We start from the raw sequence: 21927 nt of genomic DNA on the forward strand, positions 1-21927 counted from the left end.
TGGCCACTCTATCTTCGGACTGCACTTTTGTTGTCCATTATCACGCTCCAAGGAGTATAAGAATGTTAGTCAAGAAATGACTACATTATGAATAACAGATTCAGCTGTACGGTTCTTGTAGTAGTATCTTCCATAATATCACCATGGCCAAGAAGTGGGTGTGCGTTACTTTGCGCTGTTTAGCGATGACGAGAGTGCGGCCATGCTACTTCTCATATTTGTCTCGATTTTCGGGTGTGTCATGAGTGGTATTAGCTGCCCACACATTAGGTTCGTGAAGACGCTAAGATGCTGGAATACTGGGCCGTCGACAGTCATGCACGTACAGTGCAAATCACGGTGGTGTGTCATACCTCAGGTTCAGGAAACGGAGGACAGCAGCAGAAACCTCTAGTGAGTGTGAGGAGTGACCTACATCGGAGAACTAAATTTACCTTGCAGCAGCGATTCAACAAGAGGAAATTGGAGGCATTTTCGTAACATGTAGAGCAACAGGTAAGTGGGAACTAATGCCATTTGTAAGTCCCAGATGTGCGAATGCAGGGTCAGGTGTCAAGACACAGAGCATCTACACTGACAAATTGGAGCATGGTTCGAGACCACGTCGGCATTGGGTGACAACGCTGTCGGAAGTACCAAGAACAGGAGGAGTATTCGTAGCGTAGTCTTAATCTAAGGGTAGAGAAGGTTTAGAGGTAAATTTGGCAGATGTTGGGTAAAGAGAATAAGCGTTGCATGGAAATAGCATTTTAGTTGAAGATTGGATGCAGTGCTGGCCTATAATTGGGGTAATGCACTAACTCGGCTCTCACATACAGCCCAGACACACTTCACACCAAATATTTAGGACAAGTATAAATGTTAAGGATGTCATGTTTAGTCTATAGAATAGTACATACTTCTCCTTTTAATTTTAGGATTATATCAATCGCCAAAGTAATTATATAGGGCTCTCAACATATTTATTTAAAGAGTTTATTTTTGGTTGTTATGTTAGACATAAGAAACTATGTATGTAGAACTTTGTAAAAAATTGCCACTGAAATGTACCACGAGGACTGTGCAGATTTTGCGAAGTGTCAAACCCCCTATCGATGCATGCTTTGACGCTTTGCTAGACAACACTCTGCGGACGGCGACGACCACCACGTTGCAACCTGAAGGAGTGCGCTTGGGGCAACATGGCCCAGATGGCCCAGAGACCTACCGAGTGGAAGGCTGGTCTTCAGGGCTGAATGAGTTCCGGGACAACTGGGGATCTGCCTGCCGCCTTAGCATCCCAGCATATTTGAAAGTTAAGTGGGAGCTATTCCATGTGCTGCTGCTGCTGTAAACCAACTGACTCCTGGTGGCTGCAAATGGAGGCGACCCACTGGAAAAAGGTGTCCTGTCATTGATGCCACATCCCATTCTTAACAGGCTGGCGGACAGGCCAGGCGCCGAGTAAATGAGAGTCGACAGCGTCCACCCACTGATCTATTGCGAACAGGACCGCTGGACTGGGGCTCGTCCCCGAACTCACGACACACCTTCGAAGGACCTGTAGATAAGGTGTCGTCACAACAAGGCCCAAAGGATTCCACAGGCGGGCCCACCCCATCCACAAACGGCTTGCAGAACCAGGCTGCTACGATTCGAATGAGCTGCTGCTGTAGCCCTGTACCATGAGGCATACGGGCACTGGCAATAATGGAGACACCACAAGTTACCCACTGGCACAGTTGGAGAGAGGAACTTCTCAGTAGGATAAGTTTTGCACGCCAAATGCAACGCTGTGTCACCACATAATCGAAGGGAAGGCTGCGCCCTTTCAGCTACTGGATCGAGAGATAAGATAGGAGCTGAAATGTCACTAACTGAGTTGGAGATGTTTTGCGCTATGCAACCATATCAGTGTCTTATTACCTCCCACCAAACGTCCTCTCGGTCGCGCCTGCCGATCAGCGGCCAGGTCGAGATGATGCCAACAGCCCAGCTGCCTCACTGATGATGCCATCCACTGCTGCTTCTATATCAAACGCTGAGTGAAGGATGAGCGTCCATCTAGTGGGACCTTGCTACTACTGGATGCCTCAGCTAGTCCAGGGACCATTTACGTGTGTTCAGTGCCTTGTTCTATCAATTTTTCTATGTAAATGGAACGTGTCTCCCCAGGGGCCCTTGTGGAGTGAGCGACAGGATGATTCATGTTTCAGACATTCAAGTAATTCAGTATATTTTCTTGTGGAACAAATTTTAGCAGCCACTGTAATGTAGATAATTTGTGAAGTAGTGCAAAACTAAGTTAATGAGACTGATTTTCAGAGATCTTGGAAGCAGAGAAAACAATGTTACAATGTCCTAGGAAATAAGCACCACGGATGACACTTGTTATTTATTTTTTAAATTTTATGAATGAGTGTGTTTCTTATAATTATTGTCCCTTTATGTATCAAGGAGGGTGAAACTTTGTGTATGATAGAGCAGTGGAGATCACTGAGGCAGAAAACGGTGCAAAATGCACAGAACTGTAATATTATTAGGTACATTGCTCGTCTATGACCTCACAAATGCTATGAGTAAGCATAAAACATACTGCTTCAAAGCCCTTTAACCGTTTATTAATTGTATATCTGAAGGCTGGGGTGTAGCAATGACCCTTGGTTCCACATAAATCATTCTGCACTATGCATCTTGCAGGCATGCAGCTTTATGTGAGTGTGTGTACCCTGAGGTGAATGAAGCCCAATTAGGATGACTTTTTTTATGTATGATTAAGACTGGCAGATTCACCCCCAACACTAATGTCATCCTTCTGAGATCTCAGCACTATTTGATGATTTCCTCTGTTCCATATTATACTATGACATTTTGAAGTGAGACTCTATGCATGCAGAAATCAATCTTTGTGGGGGGCAGTGAGAGAGAACGAGCAACTCTCTCGCTATTCTCCATATTCAAGAGTACAGTTTAATGTCGATTTTTCCCCAAAGATTTCGTGTTTGTGAGACAACAGGAAGTTATCAACGTGAGCAGGAAGCGTGTACAGTGTTAACGCATGCATGCAAATGGTATTTTTCTGTAGTTGAGAACAAGCAGGCAGATTGGTCATTTAACAATAAATCTCGCAGTGGACATTTAGGGCTTGAAAGTCACTTGTAGCTGTTAGGGAAAGGAACATCTCGAAGCACTTACTGAGCATAGAATACTGGCCTCAAGAATTTCTCCAAGGGTTTGCAGACAATGCGCTCGATCAGAGACGCTGGAAAACTGTCTACCTGGATTTACCTGTTAGGCGCCTGCTGCCACAACAGGGGCTGGGGACACAACAGAAATCTAGGACGCCCAGCCAGCGTATTACTACATTGCGACAGCACGGTAAACGCCCTTTGTGAACAGGGATGGCAGCCATAAAAGTTTGCCATCATCCTTGTTCACCATGCACCAGACACTTTTAAGGGAGCCATCAGATGATGTCGACCTTCAGCCTACACAGTTTTTTGGGAAATCCCAGACCTTCAAAACAATTTTAGAAGGAATGTAATATTTATTGCGACCCTGAAATGATCTACTTTGAGACGCAAAAGCACCTCTCTTAGTTTAGCTGGGGCCGCAGTCGATAACGTGGTAACTTTCAGGCCGTCCAGATATTGATCTCCATGATAAAAGTATTGTTCACTTTAGAGTTACACGGAAACTCAAAATAACACTGCATAAAGTGGCCGTGGAAAAAAAAATCGAGAGCACAACGTCCCCTCCTCTCTGAGTAGGAATTTGCAAGTCAGGGATTGTTCGCTCCTCCTGAAAAGAAATGAATATTGTTGATTTTGATTAGGACTGGCTAATGAGCAGAGGAGTTAGAGAGGAAACATGGGGCTCGCGGAGTCTTGTGAATGTCACGAAACCCTTTCAGGGGGAGCTTCTGAGGTATGATGGGAAGTGAGGGGAGGAGAAACTTGGATTCAGACTTCAGGCTGGTGTGGGCCTCTGATTCTGTCTCCGGTCTGGAGCGGATTCTAGTCTTGACTTTTGTTATGAGTGGGTCGCACTAGGGACACTAGTCCAGGGCGTCAGTTCGCACTATCATTGGTCTTCAGTGAGGAGCCTGTGGTGAGGACTTATCTGTAGCGACAGTTTAGATCTGACTCATCTAGGACAACTCGCTGTGCCAAGGGCAGACTCATTCGTGACAGGTCTGCTGCTCTGAAGTTTGATCTCCTTGTGCGCACTGCCGAGTAAGTGAGTCAGAGTAGCGAACGGGAGTGCCACATGCTGGGATATACTGGGATTTCAGGGTCACATTAGAGAGTAATTGCGATCCATGTAAGAGATCGCCAGACGCTACTTGGCACATTTCGTGCAGGCGATAGGGAAATACAGGCGCCGCACATCGCTCTCTGCAGACGCTTGAACAGTCATCTGAGACAGCGCCCCGCATAGAGAAAATGGGTACTGTATTGCTGCTGTGGCTTGTTAGGGCAAACAAGGTCACCATCTCGCCACTTGTTCTCATCTGCGCCTATGTAATATAACTTCTGTGTAGAGTAAATCCATCAAGGTCAATCCAGTGTTAGATGATTTCAGATTGCGTTACCCAAAATTTGAGCCAGAGGAAATAGTTCAGACAAACTCTAGTCTTTGCCAGCCAGCAGCCACACAGGGATATGTTAACTGCCTGTTGCTTATTTGTGCTGCTATAAGATGATGTTTTATTTTTGTCATCACACTTAACACGTATTTTTGTCCAATTTTTAATCAATGAACTTATGCCACATTTTTTATAAAAGATCAGTCCCGTTTTGATATATTAATCATCCATCAACAATTGACAAAAGTAATGACGGGACCACCATTTCATTAATGCTATTTAAATATTCAAGTTCGTTTTGATTCTGATAACTGTGATAACCTTTGATTCAGGCTATGAATAACAAACACAGTTAAAGGGGAAAATCAATTTAGCAGACTCTTGGAGCAGGTAGTCAAGTTGAAGGTTTACTAGTTAAAGTGACTGCTATCAGGGCGGTAACTCAGAGTCGCCTGTCGCCTTCCAAAACATACCACAAGCCCTGTGTAACCTTCCACAATTCCTCTCAGACTGTCTGGCTGTAGCCCGAATCCTACCTAAAAAATATGCCCCTTTGACTCCAGTAACAACAGAGATTTTGTCTTATATGCTTGTGGCCACCTTATACTTTTTGCAAGATGCTCAGCTAATCTGTTCTTCTCCCTGCTATTCAGTGGCAGGCTTTGCATTGTGTGTCACCAACTTGCAATTTCAACAACTGGCACATCACAGCCACGAGACTTCGCTTCAGTCAAAATCAATCCACTCAGCTCTTTATTTGCACGACTGACAGATGTGTTATTCCATGGCCCATCATGGTGCTACGAAAACTCCACAAACCTCACACGAGTGTGTAATGTTGCTACTCCAATTTCCTCCAGGTCACCTTGGAAGTAAGGTTGTTTCCTGCTCTTCTTACCTTAAGTATCTGATCCTCTTCGACAAAACCTCTGCTCAAAGGCCCTCTATTATCTGTCACCTGACTAAGCTAGCCATTAGGTTTCACCATGTTTGTGATTCGGTATCCCGCACCTAACTATTGTTGTAGCATTTGAATTACGTGGTTCCTGTGATTGCTACCTAGCAGCGGGACTCTTTCCTTTCCGCTTGATTGTTCCACCGACTTAGCCTTAAAGTTCCTGCAAATGTACATCTACGTCTGCGTACATACTCCGCAAGCCACCATACGATGCGTGGAGCCAGGTACCCTGTGTCATTACTGGTCATTTCATTTCTTGTTCCACTCGCAAATATAGTAAGGGAAAACGACTGTCTTTGTACACTTGTAGGAGGTTGTAGGAGGCCTAAATCCTATCTTATCTTCGTGGTCCTTACGAAAAATGTATATTGGCAGCAGCATAACTGTTCTGCAGCCAGCTTCAAATGCCGTTTCTCTGTATTTCCTCAATAGCGTTAATCCTTCCTGGGATTCCCATTTCCGTTTCCGAAGCATCTCTATAATGTTCATTGTTCGATGGCCGAGCGGTTCTAGGCGCTATAGTCGCAGGTTCGAACCCTGCCTCGGGCATGGATGTGTATGATGTCCTAGGTTAGTTAGGTTTAAGTAGTTCTAAGTTCTAGGGGACTGATGACCACAGATATTAAGTCCCATAGACCTCAGAGCCATTTGCACCATTTTTTCATTGTTCGAACTTACCAGTAACATATCTAGCAACCCTCCCGTGAATTCCTTCGATATCTTCCTTTAATCAGAGCAGTGCCTAAGAACAGGTCACACTAACGTCCTTTATGCGGTCTCCTTTACAGATGAATCATGCTTTCCCTAAATTCTCCGAATAAACCGAAGTCGATTATTCGCCTTCCCTACAGCCATCCTCATATGTTCAATCCATTTCATATTGCTTTGCAACTTGACACCCAGGTATTTAAACAAAGTGACTGATTCAGACAGAACATTAATAATGCTATATCCGAACATTACAGGTTTGTTTTCTTCTACTCAAAAAAAAAAAAGGGTTCAAATGGCTCTAGACACTATGTGAGCGAGATGGCGCACATTGGACTCGCATTCGGCGTCCGGCCATCCTGATTTACGTTTTCCGCGATTTCCCTAAATCGCTCCAGGCAAATACCGGGATGGTTCCTATGAAAGGGTACGGCCGACTTCCTTCCCCGTCCTTCCCTAATCCGATGAGACAGATGACCTCGCTGTTTGGTCTCTTCCCCCAAAGAACCCAACCCCCACTCCCTTCCCCAACCCACTATGGGACATAACATCTGAGGTCATCAGACCCCTAGACTTAGAACTACTTAAACCTAACTATCCTAAGGACATCACACACATCCAAGCCCGAGGTAGGATTCGAACCTGCGACTGTAGCAGCCGCGTGGTTCTAGACTGAAGCACCTATAACCACTCGGACACCGCGGCCGGCTCTTCTACTCACCCGCTTGAATTTACACTTTTTGTTGCGGTTTGAGCTTGGTGCCATTTCTCATACCATCATGAAGTTTTTCCTAAGTTGTATCCTTGTACAGTCACTCTATGTCAACACCTTGCCGTACACAACAGCACCATCAGCAATCAACAGTAGCTTTCGCTCCTCTATACGTGGCTCAGAAACTGCTTGAGGATCCTCTCCTCTTCCAGGTAACAAGTCTTACTGATTACTAACCGGGATTTTAAACGTGTTTTATGAGGTTTTCTTCTTTTCTTATTTTTTGTCACCTTTCCCCACTTACCACTGTCTATTTTGCCCTTCAACCTTACTAATGCAAGATTCACCGACAGTTAATGTTTCGAGCCAGAATCATAGCATCAGAAAGTTTAGCAAAATTTGAATTTTCGCTGGCTATTAGGGATTGTCTTCGCAGTGACGCTGATGATCCATTTTCACCAAACAGACCGAGCGAAACACTTTCCGACTGGAGACCGTTGTTTGCCGACCCCTCCGTGGCGCTGCTGCTGCCACTGTTTGCTACCTGCCGTCTCCAGGCCAGACCTAGAGGGATGTCGGCTGCCGTCCCAGGGGCCCAAAGCACTTTATTTGCCGTTCGATGGAAGTGGCCGCTTGGTGGCGCTCGCCGTCCGCTGCCCCTGCCGCTGCCGCTGCCCGCGCGCCGCAGCCGGAACGGCTCTCCTCCAAGGGGCTTGTCCCGCAAATAAAAAGACCTGCTGCCCTCGAGACGGCGCCTCAGCACAACAGCGACTCAGCTTCGAAATTACTCCCCACTCTAAGTAGCTTCTTCCACGCCCTGTTTCCTCTCCTAATTCCGATCTCCTTTTTATTCTTATATCCCAACGCGTCCGCCTCGTAAATGAACAATCTCCTCTACTGTAATGAATTTCCATGCAGAAACAAGATTTCAAGATAGTTCTCCAATTTCTATTACCACATACATAAACATTGTGTAAAAAGCTGGCCGTGAATGTAAGGCAGCCGCCAGAATATCATTGTATCAGATAAAACGGGTTTAATGGTGTAATCAGCAGGTGGAATTACGTTCGGGCTTGTTGACCTCATTCTACCTCAAGTAGACTACAATTATCTCACTGTCAAGCGGTTTCATTCCATGACTCATTTAGACTACCTAGGGCAATCGCCGTACTGTACAGTGCTCATATGATTATGAAACGCTTAAAGTAGTAAATGAGTTTTGCTATTTGGGGAGCCAAATAACTGATGATGGTCGAAGTAGAGAGGATTAAAATGTAGACTGGCAATGGCAGGGAAAGAGTTTCTGAAGAAGAGAAATTTGTTAACATCGAGTATAGATTTAAGTGTCAGGAAGTCGTTCCTGAAAGTATTTGTATAGAGTGTAACCATGTATGGAAGTGAAACATGGACGGTAAATAGTTTGGACAAGAATAGAATAGAAGATTTCGAAATGTGGTGCTAAAGAAGAATGCTGAAGATTAGATGGGTAGATCACATATCTAATGAGGAGGTACTGAACAGAATTGGATAGAAGAGAAATTTGTGCGCAACTTGACTACAAGAAGGGATCGGTTGGTAGGGCATATTGTGGGGCGTCAAGGGATCACCAATTTAGTATTGGACGGCAGCGTGGAGGGTAAAAATCGTAGAGGGAGACCAAGTGATGAATACACTAAACAGATTCAGAAGGATGTAGGTTGCAGTAGGGAGATGAAGAAGCTTGCACAGGATAAAGTAGCATGGAGAGCTGCATCAAACCAGTCTCTTAATTCAAGACCACAACAACATGATCATCAACAAAAGTGGAAACGAGAAAACCGAAATCAGAAAGCTTAATTGTGTCAATTACCATTACCTTGTAAAATTAAATGATTTATTCTTTCTTTAACAGAGGATAGGTGTTTGCCTGCTACCTTATGTTAAATTTCCGAGTAGCTAATTTCTATTCTGTTAAGATCAATATTTAGTTTTTTCCGAAATCTTGTATGGCAGTTGTAATACTCACTCGCGTAAATGTGCCACTTAGATCAGGTTAACTACTGTTGGCCGCCTTTCATACCCACTCTTCCCACACCGACAATTTTAATTATTTTAGGTCGCCAGCCTCCCTTTAAGAGGTTCACCCTGTGAGACGAAGGATATTATTCTAAACTAATATCGTTGGCCCTTGTGACAGTCGCGAAGACCCAGCGTCCGTTGGTGAGGATCGTCGAACCGCATTGAAACCAATGTAGAAATACAGACCTTGGATATTAACCTATCCTAATATCACTGAACGATTAGGGTACACATTGAAATTAAATGACGGCACCTAGGGCTCCATAGCTGGAGAGACCATCTATTAAAGGGACTCCACAATGTAAATTAAAAGTGGAAAGGTTTTATTTATATCCTTTGATAACTTTTTCCATTCTCTTACACATTGACAAGTAATCTTTCATCAAATTTCTGTGTTTCTGTGTTCAATAAACTATGACAAGTATGGTTTACTCTAGGCTCTGTTACACACTTAGACAGTTCCAGTCCTCCCTACTAACTAGTAAAACACACAAACGACTCGTCCTCCATCTTCGACCGACCGGCATTATTTGCTTCGATGCGTAAATGAAATCACAAGAAGTTTACTCCGGTCCTTTACCAATGGCGGTGAAAGCTGCACCTCTCTGTTCTCCATCGGCCCTTTCCTAACTTCCATCCTCGTCCTCCCGCCTGCTTCCAACTTCTCACACTGCTGTCGTTACTTTACTATCACACTACCGACCACGCCCGCGCACCAACACTAAAGCCTTCCCTAATATTTTCACTACTGAACCCCGATATCTTGGCCTCTATTGTCTTTTGACTGTCTGTCTCACAAACAACCAGAGCGACAAGCTGTCAGTGATCACTCAGTTTCCTGCTCATCCAAGTGTCTGTCTTCCTCCGTTCTGATGACTTTCCCGGTAAAACGGTGTCCTAGAATCACAGCTGCTACTGTCCACGGAAATTTAACGCTTGACGGCAGCCTACAAACCTCCATTCTAAGTTTGCCTGGGGTAGCGTCAGAGTCCCCAGAGCTGCTATGGTTCCACCACGACTCCGGGAACGGTTTAATTGGCTGTGTCTGGCTCCCAGGAGACCTCCGTTCTGTCTTCAAAGGCAGCCTCGGAGTTCCCAGAGCCGCTATGGTTCCACAACAACTCCAGGGGCCGTAAGGCGTCTTGACAAACATTTCTGAGAACATCTTCAAACCTCTCTGTCCAGCGTTCCTAGGCCTCTCGTAACCTAGTGATGGGCAAGTCGCCCTCACGATAACAGGAAACCGTTATCGAACCAGCTGTTCTCCTCACGGCTGAAACAGCAGGTTTCCCTCCAATTCCCTTTGACTAAAGTATGATCAGTATCGATCTTAACTGCATCTACACATTGTAATCCCACTAAATGAACCATCACATAGTGCACCGTTTCCAAATTTTGTTTAAAAAATAGGCCATTTTTCATATATACATCACAGGTGTCTGTGACTTGAAAAATTCTCTGGAACCTTGTACAGTCATTTAATTTCCATTACGTGACATGTGTCTCTTTCTCGACCTTACAGTTGATTCTAATAGTGTTAATCACTGTAGACTAATCTATTGGCTTACCAAGGATTATGCTTTCACCAAACTCATTACAGAAGTACTGGGAAATAGAATATATCATGTAGACTTCCAGGAATGACGCAGCCAATAGCAGTCCCTGAAAAACGATTCACCACAAGGTAGCGTATAGACGCCTGCACTTTTTAACACATGTACTAATGACCTGCCAACTAATGACCAACCATTTTTAGAGCACACGAAGGGCTTCCTTTATCCAGATGCTGTGGCTTTGGCAACACAGCCAAACTCGTTTCAGGAAGTGGAAGTTAATCTGACTGATGTTTGAACAAGAAATTTACTACAGAAACATTAACCTCTCGCATACCCAACGAAAACTTAACTGTGTAATTGTGAGCTTAAACACACACAGAAACGAAACTCGGTATCTAGCGGCGAGGAGTATATTGGACGCTGCACCATATCCAAAATATCACACTCGGAAACATATTGATTAACAATCGGCACTTACGTAACAGAAGTCAAATAACGGAAGCAACATATTACATCCCACGGAAGATAATTGGTAGCACATCAGATTGTCTGTCACTACGTTATGGTGTTATCAGCTACTATCAGCTGCTATTACGTGGCAGATACGCATTCCTTGACTGGTACATGACAAGGCACTGAATGAGATGTGCAGGCTTAATACATTTAAATCTACAGCTACATGGCTACTCTGCAGTTCACACTGAAGTGCCTGGCAGTGTCTTCACCCAACAATTTTCACATTATTTTTCTACCGTTCCACTCTCTAACACCACGTAGGAAAACGAACCCTTAAATCCATCAGAGCGAGCTCTGACTTCTCTTATTTTATTACGATGTTCATTTGAATACAATCACCTTCTACACCACACTGTTGCGCTTAACGTCACTCCACTCTGTGTAACGGCTGCTCACTTCGCTTCACTAAATAGCCACAAATAATTTCTCAAAATATTTCGTATAGTCTTCACAAAGGTATCTGTCAGTCCTGTTTCATTGGTGCTGAATGGTGTGTAATTATGGTATTATCTTGCTACGTACTGATTTTATAGTTCTGAATGTCGATTCGCGTACATACGGATCGCTACTCACAAGCATCTTCGTTTTCCGTGTTACCTTGATAACTTTTTCTTCTCTCATCGTTCTCTTCTTGCATCCTCATATTATCCCACCTGCTCTTCGATCTTCCATTATATCCGTCGGTGTAGCTTCTACGTCCATAGGTGCCATTACTCCTTGAAATAAAGTCTGCATAATTCCTGAGCAGTTTGGATGGGCGATTACGCTGAAATTAGTATCCGCCTATCTGCTTCCTACATAAAATTTTTTGCATTGCCTACCGGGGCTCCCTCCCCCCCCCCCCCCCCCCCACCATGAACCATGGACACTGCCGTTGGTGGGGAGGCTTGCGTGCCTCAACGATACAGATACCCGTACTGTAGGTGCAACCACAAAGGAGGGGTATCTGTTGAGAGTCCAGACAAACCTGTGGCTCCTGAAGAGGGGCAGCAGCCTTTTCAGTAGTTGCACGGGCAACAGTTTGGATGATTGACTGATCTGGCCTTGTAACATTACCCAAAACGGCCTTGCTGTTGTGGTACTGCAAACGGCTGAAAGCAAGGGGAAACTACAGCCGTAATTTTTCCCGAGGGCATGCAGCTTTACTGTATGGTTGAATGATGATGGCGTCCTCTTGGGTAAAATATTCCGGAGGTAAAGTAGTCCCCCCTTCGGATCTCCGGGCGGGGACTACTCAAGAGGATGTCGTTATCGGAAGAAAGAAAACTGGCATTCTACGGATCGGAGTGAGGAATGACAGATCCCTTAATCGGGCAGGTAGGTTAGAAAATTTAAAAAGGGAAATGGATAGGTTAAAGTTAGATATAGAGGGAATTAGTGAAGTCCGGTGGCAGGAGGAACAAGACTTCTGGTCAGGTGAATACAGGGTTACAAATGCAAAATCAAATAGGGCTAATGCAGGAGTAGGTTTAATAATGAATAAAAATATAGGAGTGCGGGTAAGCTACTACAAACAGCATAGTGAACGTATTATAGTGGACAAGATAGACACGAAGCCCACGCCTAGTACAGTAGTACAAGTTTATATGCCAACTAGCTCTGCAGATGACGAAGAAATTGAAGAGATGTATGATGAGACAAAAGAAATTATTCAGGTAGTGAAGGGAGACGAAAATTTAATAGTCATGGGTGACTGGAATTTGACAGTAGGAAAAGGGAGAGAAGGAAACATAGTAGGTGAATATGGATTGGGGCTAAGAAATGAAAGAGGAAGCCGTCTATTAGAATTTTGCACAGAGCATAACTTAATCATAGCTAACACTTGGTTCAAGAATCATAAAAGAAAGTTGTATACATTGAAGAATCCTGGAGATACTAAAAGGTATCAGATAGATTATATAATGGTAAGACAGAGTTTTAGGAACCAGGTTTTAAACTGTAGGACATTTCCAGGGGAAGATGTGGGATCTGACCGCAATCTATTGGTTATGAACTGTAGATTAAAACAGAAGAAATTGCAAAAACGTGGGAATTAAGGAGATGGGACCTGGATAAACTGACTAAACCAGAGGTTGTACAGAGTTTCAGGGAGAGCATAAGGGAACAATTGACAGGAATGGGGGGAAGAAATATAGTAGAAGATGAATGGGTTGCTCTGAGGGATGAAGTAGAGACGGCAGCAGAGGATCAAGTAGGTAAAAAGACAAGGGCTAGTAGAAATCCTTGGGTAACAGAAGAAATATTGAATTTAATTGATGAAAGAAGAAAATATAAAAATGCAGTAAATGAAGCAGGCAAACAGGAATGCAAACATCTCCAAAATGAGATCGACAGGAAGCGCAAAATGGCTAAGCAGGCATGGCTAGAGGACAAATGTAAGGATGTGGAGGCTTATCTCACTAGGAGTAAGATAGACACTGCCTACAGGAAAATTAAAGAGACCTTTGGAGAAAAGAGAGCCACTTGTATGAATATCAAGAGCTCAGATGGAAACCCAGTTCTAAGCAAAGAGGGGAAAGCAGAAAGGTGGAAGGAGTATATAGAGGGTCTATACAAGGACGATGTACTTGAGCACAATATTATGGAAATGGAAGAGGATGTAGATGAAGATGAAATGAGAGATATGATACTGCGTGAAGAGTTTGACAGAGCACTGAAAGACCTAAGTCGAAACAAGGCCCCGGGAGTAGACAACATTCAATTAGAACTACTGACGGCCTTGAGAGAGCCAGTCCTGACAAAAATCTACCATCTGGTGAGGAAGATGTACGAGACAGGCGAAATACCCTCAGACTTCAAGAAGAATACAATAATTCCAATCCCAAAGAAAGAAGGTGTTGACAGATGTGAAAATTACCGAACTATAAGTTTAATAAGTCACAGCTGCAAAATACTAACACGAATTATTTACAGACGAATGGAAAAACTGGTAGAAGCCGACCTCGGGGAAGATCAGTTTGGATTCCGTAGAAATGTTGGAACACGTGAGGCAATACTGACCTTACGACTTATCTTAGAAGAAAGATTAAGGAAAGGCAAACCTACGTTTCTAGCATTTGTAGACTTACAGAAAGCTTTTGATAATGTTGACTGGAATACTCTCTTTCAAATTCTAAATGTGGCAGGGGTAAAATACAGGGAGCAAAAGGCTATTTACAATTTGTACAGAGACCAGATGGCAGTTATAAGAGTCGAGGGGCATGAAAGGGAAGCAGTGGTTGGGAAGAGAGTGAGACAGGATTGTAGCCTCTCCCCGATGTTATTCAGTCTATATATTGAGCAAGCAGTAAAGGAAACAAAAGAAAAATTCGGAGTAGGTATTAAAATCCAGGGAGAAGAAATAAAAACTTTGAGGTTCGCCGATGACATTGTAATTCTGTTAGAGACAGCAAAGTACTTGAAAGAGCAGTTGAATGGAATGGGCAGTGTCTTGAAAGGAGGATATAAGATGAACATCAACAAAAGCAAAACAAGGATCATGGAATGTAGTCGAATTAAGTCGGGTGATGCTGAGGGAATTAGATTAGGAAATGAGACACTTAAAGTAGTAAAGGAATTTTGCTATTTGGGGAGCAAAATAACGGATGATGGTCGAAGTAGAGATTATATAAAATGTAGACTGGCAATGGCAAGGAAAGCGTTTCTGAAGAAGAGAAATTTGTTAACATCGAGTATAGATTTAAGTGTCAGGAAGTTGTTTCTGAAAGTTTTTGTATGGAGTGTAGCCATGTATGGAAGTGAAACGTGGACAGTAAATAGTTTGGACAAGAAGAGAATAGAAGCTTTCGAAATGTGGTGCTACAGAAGAATGTTGAAGATTAGGTGGGTAGATCATGTAACTAATGAGGAGGTATTGAATAGAATTGGGGAGAAGAGAAGTTTGTGGCACAACTTGACTAGAAGAAGGGATCACTTGGTAGGACATGTCCTGGGGCATCAATGGATCACAAATTTAGCATTGGAGGGCAGCGTGGAAGGTAAAAATCGTAGAGGGAGACCAAGAGATGAATACACTAAGCAGATTCAGAAGGATGTAGGTTGCAGTAGGTACTGGGAGATGAACGAGCTTGCACAGGATAAATTAGCATGGAGTGCTGCATCAAACCAGTCTCGGGACTGAAGGCCACAACAACAACAAGGGATCCCTCCTACAAGTTCTTGTAGCACTTCTTTCATAGTTGTCTTAATACAGTTCACCTTTTGTATAACATTTGCCCTATGTTTTTTCTCAGACTACTATACAAAGTCCCCTCCCGTCCACCTGTAACCTGGGCTCCATATAAATAGTCTTACTATCTGCAAGTGTTCAGATGTGTGCGAATTCCTAACAGACCAAACTGCTGAGGCCATCGGTCCCTAGTGTTACGCACAACTTATACTAACTTATGCTAAGAACAACACAAACACCCCAGCCCGAGAGAGGACTCGATCCTCCAGCGGGAGGGGCCGCGTAGTCCGTGACATGGCGCCACAAACCACGCGGCCACTCCACTCCGCACGGCTTACTGTCTTCGACTGAACATAAGTAATTCAAAAATTTTGAATCAATCTTTCGATAAACTTCTCAAAGTTTTGGCACCGATCTTTGATTCCCAATGCCAACAACTGGTCATCTTCATCTCTTCTGACTACTGAGTTGGTATATTTATGTGTACTCTTGTAACGAATTCCATCGGGTGCACAGATCATTCATTCTTAAACTCCGAAATATTCCGTTTTTACCTTTTCACAATATATTTCAAGGTTTTCATGCATTGCTCCGCATCCGGTAACACTCATTGTATCACATTGTGACTGGTGCCTCACGCGGTTCATCTCTCCTTCTGTTGTCCGTTCCTGTAGAGCTTCTACTTTAGCGCTGGTGTTTTCTTGTTTTTCCCACTGTCTTCAATTAGCTCAGCCTGCTGAAACACTATTGCTTCCATCTGTTCGGTGACATGCGACATTATCGTTGCCTGTAATCGATTCTGACCAAGTATCGTTTCGTTTTTCAACTCGTTTTGAGCAGTCTGAGTATCAGTTACCAATCAGTCCGGTTTTCTATTCTAGCCTTTCATTCTTTTTACTTACACCTGTATCTTCATGAGTACTCTGTAATTCCCAGTGGCAATTGCCAGTGGCAAGGTGCTCATCGAACCGTTTCCAGACTATCTTCCTATCCTTCCATTCTCGAAAAACGTGCGACAAAAACGAATACGTAAATATCACACTTGACCTCTCCCACTTCCGTTATTATATTACGATGATCATCTCTCCCTAAGTAGGTGGCCATCAACAAAATATTTTCACATTCGGAGGAGAAACTTGGAAAGTACAAGCTGAGAACGAGTATCAGTACCTACAGCTATCGGAAAACAGTCGACGCTATGACGTGTTCTCAAATGCCTACAACCTGGAGTCGGAACCTCCAGATATAATCTTAACGCGAAATTCCAGTCATCACTACCAACTGCGACTGCGCTGGCCATGGGCCACTTGCTCAGCTGCAGTCTCTTTCCGGCTTCCTGCATCGTGGAAGGAGTACTTCATCTTCAGATGCCATTCCGGCTGCCAACTTTCGGTCATCGTGGCACCTATACCCGAATCCGTTTAAGGTTGGATTGGATTGTTCGGGGAAAGTGACCAAACATCGAGGTCGTTGGTCTCATTGGATTAGGGAAGGACGGGGAAGGAAGTCGGCGGTGCCCTTTCAAAGGAACCATCCCGGAATTTGCCTGGAGCCATTTAGGGAAATCACGAAAAACCTAAATCGGCATGGCCGGACCCGAGATTGAACCGTCGTCCTCCTGAATGAGAGTCCAGTGTGAATGCGTTTAGATTTCTTGTCTTACATACACTGACGGCAAACAATGCAGTGTGAGGAACGAATTGTATGACATAAACGAAAGTTAGTAGGCGTGTTTCTACATATGAAAGATGAAATCCTTTCAAATTTCGCTCCAGTGGCACCCACTAAGAGGATGCAAATAAGGTTTGCTTCAAATACACGATTGTGAGCTTTAGTTACATTTGAGACTGATCGTGGTGAGTTGATGCTAGACGAGAATGGCTTTATGGCGATAAAGGTGCCTAATCAACACCTCAATGTGTTCGAACGAGGTCGTGTAATAGGGTTACGAGAAGCTGGATGTTTCTCCTGTGATAATGCAATGGTTGTCAAGGGGGTGTACGGAAGACCGCGTTCCTAACGGCCACGTAGTACTATCGACAGAGGGGACCATCGTTACCGGCGTATGCATTTGTAGAGACAATTTGAGCAACAGTCGACACCACGTTGACACGAGCACCATTTACAAATCGGTTACTTCAGGAACAGCTCCGAGCCAGACGCCCAGTAGCTAGTACTCTGATGACCCCAAACTACCGTCATTTGCGACTTCAGTGGTGTCAAGCGAGAGCTCAATTGAGGGCAGGGTGGAGGTATGTTGTATTTGCTGATGAAAGGTGGTTCTTCCTCGGTGGCAGTTATTGCCGTGTGTTGGTTAGAAGGAGGCCAGTACAGCGCTTGGAACCAAACTGCCCGCCTGTTACTGGACCTACACGTAGATTTATGGTCTGGGGTGCGATTTCGTGTGACAGCAGGAGCACTCCGTGGTTATCCCACGCACTCTAATTGCAAAATTGTACGTCGCCTGGTGACTGGACCTGTTTTGCTGCTACTCATGAAGGGCATTCCAGAGGGTGTTTTCCAACAGGCTAACTCTCTCCAGCATACCGCTGTTCTATAATTGGTCGACATGTTGCCTTGAGCTGGTGGATCACCAGATCTCTCTCCAATCGATCATATACGGGATGTCATCGGAGGACAACTCCAGCGTCTCCACAAAAAGCATTAACTGTCCCTTTGTTAACCAATCAAGTGCAATAGGCATGGAACTTTCCCACACACCGACATCTGGCACTTGTACAACACAATGCATACGTTTGCATAGTTGCATACTTGCATTCAACACTCCACTGCGAAGCGAAAATCTCATTCTGGGAACATCCCCAAGGCTGTGGCTAAGCCACGTCTCCACAGTATCCTTCCTTCCAGGAGTGCTAGTTCTGCAAGATTCGCAGAGGAGTTTCTGTGGAGTTCGGCAGATAGGAGACGAGGTACTGGTAGAAATGAAGCTGTGTGTACGGGTCGTGAGTCTTGCTTGGGTACCTCAGATGGTAAAGCACTTACCCGCGAAACGCAAAGATACCGAGTTCGAGTCTCGGTCAGGCACACAGTTTTAGTCTGCTTGGAAGTTCCATATCAGCGCACACTCCGGTGCAGAGTGAAAATATAATTCTGGAAACATTGTGACAGTTACACCGGTTATTAATATAACAGAATTTCACGTTTCCTATAACTTATCTCGCACTTACATTAACCAGTGATCAAGAAACTTTACTACTACTACTACTACTACTACTACTACGTGATCAGGCCCAGTGGACCGCACGCATCTACAAGTTTCCTCCTCCACTGTATTCTGTCCATTGCTGCTATCCGCCATTCGTCCACATCTATTGACATTTGTTTTAAATCTTCATGGAGTCCATCCCTCCAACGCTTCTTGGGTCTCCCTGGCGGTCTCTTTCCTGTAGGTGTGAAATCCAGGAGCTTCCGAGGCCATCTGTGATCCTCCATCCGGGCCACATGGCCGGCCCACTGCATTCGTTTGGCTTTGACAGCTCCTGCTATGTTGGGCTGCTGGTATAGTTCCTCAAGCTCTTGGTTGTATCTGATCCTCCATTCCCCTGTATCTGCATCCAGAACCGGGCCGAAGACCTTCCGAAACACTTTTCTCTCAAAGAAAAGGAGCTTATGGAAGTCCTGTTTCCGGATACTCCATGTCTCACAGCCATATAGAACAACAGGCTGGATCAGGGTTTTGTACAGTCGAATCTTGAACTGTCTGGAGAGAGATTTGGACCGAAGCAGTTGTGCTAGGCTGTGGTAAGATCGGTTTCCTGCTTGTATTCTGGCATTGATCTCTGCTTCACATGACGAGTTCGCAGTGAAAAGTGCCCCTAAGTATTTGAATTCTTGCACTCTCTTGTAGGACTGGTCCCCAACCTGCAGTGATTGTAGATGATCAGCAGTCTGACAATGACCACGCGTCTTGACGAGGTACTCTGTCTTAGCTTCGTTTATGTTTAGCGCAAATTTGCTGGCAGCCTCCTTTAATGCTTTGGTCATTTTCTCCAACTCCTCTTCCGACCTAGAGAGTAAACAGATGTCGTCAAGAAGCTTTAATCATTTACATATTCCATAGGAAAATGTATTCCCGAATCTCATTAATCTAAATTAATTATTTTGTCATGTTGATGTTTCTGATTACTTTCCGTGTTTCTTTGAATTAGTGCCTCTGACATAATTTTAAAAAAATCTTTAGTTTTAGAATTGATTAGCAGCTGCTTTAAGTTGAATGAAGTAATAGGTCTTCATTAATTTACTCGTACAATGCCATTTTTATCAGAGGGTCACTGACATATATAAGAAACTCATTTTATTCATTCTTTCTAATCAATTTTGTTTAGTTTCTCTTTTTTTCTTAGTATTTTAAATTGCAAAGGAGGCTATCAACAGTTGCCTTTACAATTGTACCGAATTAATATATTTTCTGGATTCTCAGATGACAGAAACACGTTTAAATGGTAGGATCAGTAGCAATGCCCTGCTGTTGGCTGGAGAATGTATAGTTTTCTTCAGTCACAAGGTGATCCGAAAGACACTGTCTGTTTCTCTTCCTACACTGAGTTACGTCGTTATCCATAAACTACTGAACTGCTTTTGCGACACCTGCAGCATCATTTCTTAGTTCTTGGCTAATGTTCCTAAAACTGTGTGCCGGACCGAGACACGAACTCGGGACCTTTGCCTTTCGCGGGCGTGTGATCTACCAACTGAGCTACCCAAGCACGACTCACGCCCCATCCTCACAGCATTACTTCTGCCAGTACGTCGTCCCCTACCTTCCAAACTTTACAGAAGCTCTCCTGCAAACCTTGCAGAAGTAGCACTCCTGAAAGAAAGGATATTGCAGAGACATGGCTTTGCCACAGCCTGGAGGATGTTTCCAGAATGAGATTTTCACTCTGCAGCCAAGTGTGTGCTGATATGAAACTTCCTAGCAGATTAAAACCGTGTGCCAGACCGAGACTCGCTGCAGTGTGAAAATCTCATTCTGAATGTTCCTTCTTATTCTCGAATAGCTGCACGTTCTACGAGAAAACATACTTCCTTTTGTGTAGTTCAGTATTAATACAGTATTACACTTGAGTAGACATTTAAATATAGTGTCCTCCGTTATTTTCAAATTCAAAACTTAGAAGGAGAAAATTGTACACCAGTAAATGTTTGGCAAAGAACAGAGGTAAGTTGGTGTCTTATAGTTATTTATCATCCACCTTTATATAAATAACATTTGTTAAATCCTAACCGTTAAGAGTAGTGGGAGCACATAACGCGACAGGTAATCATACATCCGCGCAGATGAACCAAGGGTCCCCCATGGGCGTCTCCTCAACGATCGTTGGTGCTTATCTCCTCTCCAGCAAATACCTAGTTAGTGCATTCATGCTGAGTGCTGTTCATTGGCGGCGAAAGCTGGACTTTGCACGCCAATATCGCTACGGCACGTCTACTGCGTGGTGACCACTGGCCTTTTCGGATAAATCAAGTTTTATGTTCCCTCCCCATGAACCATGGTCCTTGCCGTTGGTGGGGAGGCTTGCGTGCCTCAGCGATACAAATACCCATACCTCATGTGCTACCACAACGGGGGGGTATCTGTTGAGAGGCCAGATAAACATGTGGCTCCTCAAGAGGGGCAGCAGCCTTTTCAGTAGTTGAGCGGCAACAGTCTGGATGATTGACTAACCTGGCCTTGTAACATTAACCAAAACGGCCTAGCTGTGCCGGTACTCCGCTACTGCGAACGGCTAAAAGCTAGCGGAAACTACAGCAGTAATTTTTCCCGAGGGCATGCAGCTTTAGTGTATGAGCATGGAGAGCTGCATAAAACCAGTCTCTGGACTAAAGACCACCAGAACAACAGACAGACGGCCGTTGACGTGTACGGCGTGAAACGTCTGAAAGCAAACACTCTGCAACAATCGTCGGAAGGGTCCACGGGGAGAGAGAGAGCGTTATGGTCTGCGAAATGTTTTCGTGGCAATCCCTGAGTGAATGCACAGTGCATCAACACGCATATGGATCTATCCTTGGGGAATACGTCCAACATTACATGCACTTAGTTTGTCCGCAGCACGACAGCACCTACGTGGAGAACAATGCAATGTGTCAAACGGTTCGCAGTGTACAAGCGTTGTTCGAAGAGCATCGGGATGATTATGCCATGCTTCCATGGCCACGAAACTCCCCGGACTTACAACCCAATAGCGAATCTGTTGGACGACCTGACTGGGCTGCTGGCGCCATCGATCCTCAACCAAGATACGTAGCTCCACGTTCCTGTCGGTACCTTCCACTGACTCTCTTCCTGCACGTATCGCAGCGGTGCGCGCCGCCAAAGCTGATTACTCAGGATTTTGACAGTTAGTCTATTAATGTGACTGGGCAGTGTACATTCGTACCGTCGTCATCAAGTAACTAGCGCACGAACACCGCTCTGCCCTCAAATTCAACACTGGGAGTGCAACTCTGATACATCTACATCTATATTTATCCTCCGCAAACCGTCTTACTGCGTGTAACTGACGGTCCTTTGTGGATCAGCGTCCCTTCCCCCTTTCCCTGTGGGTGGGCTCGAATATCTCTGATTTTATCTTCATGGTATTTTCCCGAGAAAACGTTACATTGGCTGATTCTTCAACCAACGGACGCTCTCAAAATTTTTACAATAAACGACATTGT

This window comes from Schistocerca serialis, chromosome 1, assembly GCF_023864345.2.
Source record: "Schistocerca serialis cubense isolate TAMUIC-IGC-003099 chromosome 1, iqSchSeri2.2, whole genome shotgun sequence".
Lineage (NCBI taxonomy): Eukaryota > Metazoa > Arthropoda > Insecta > Orthoptera > Acrididae > Schistocerca > Schistocerca serialis.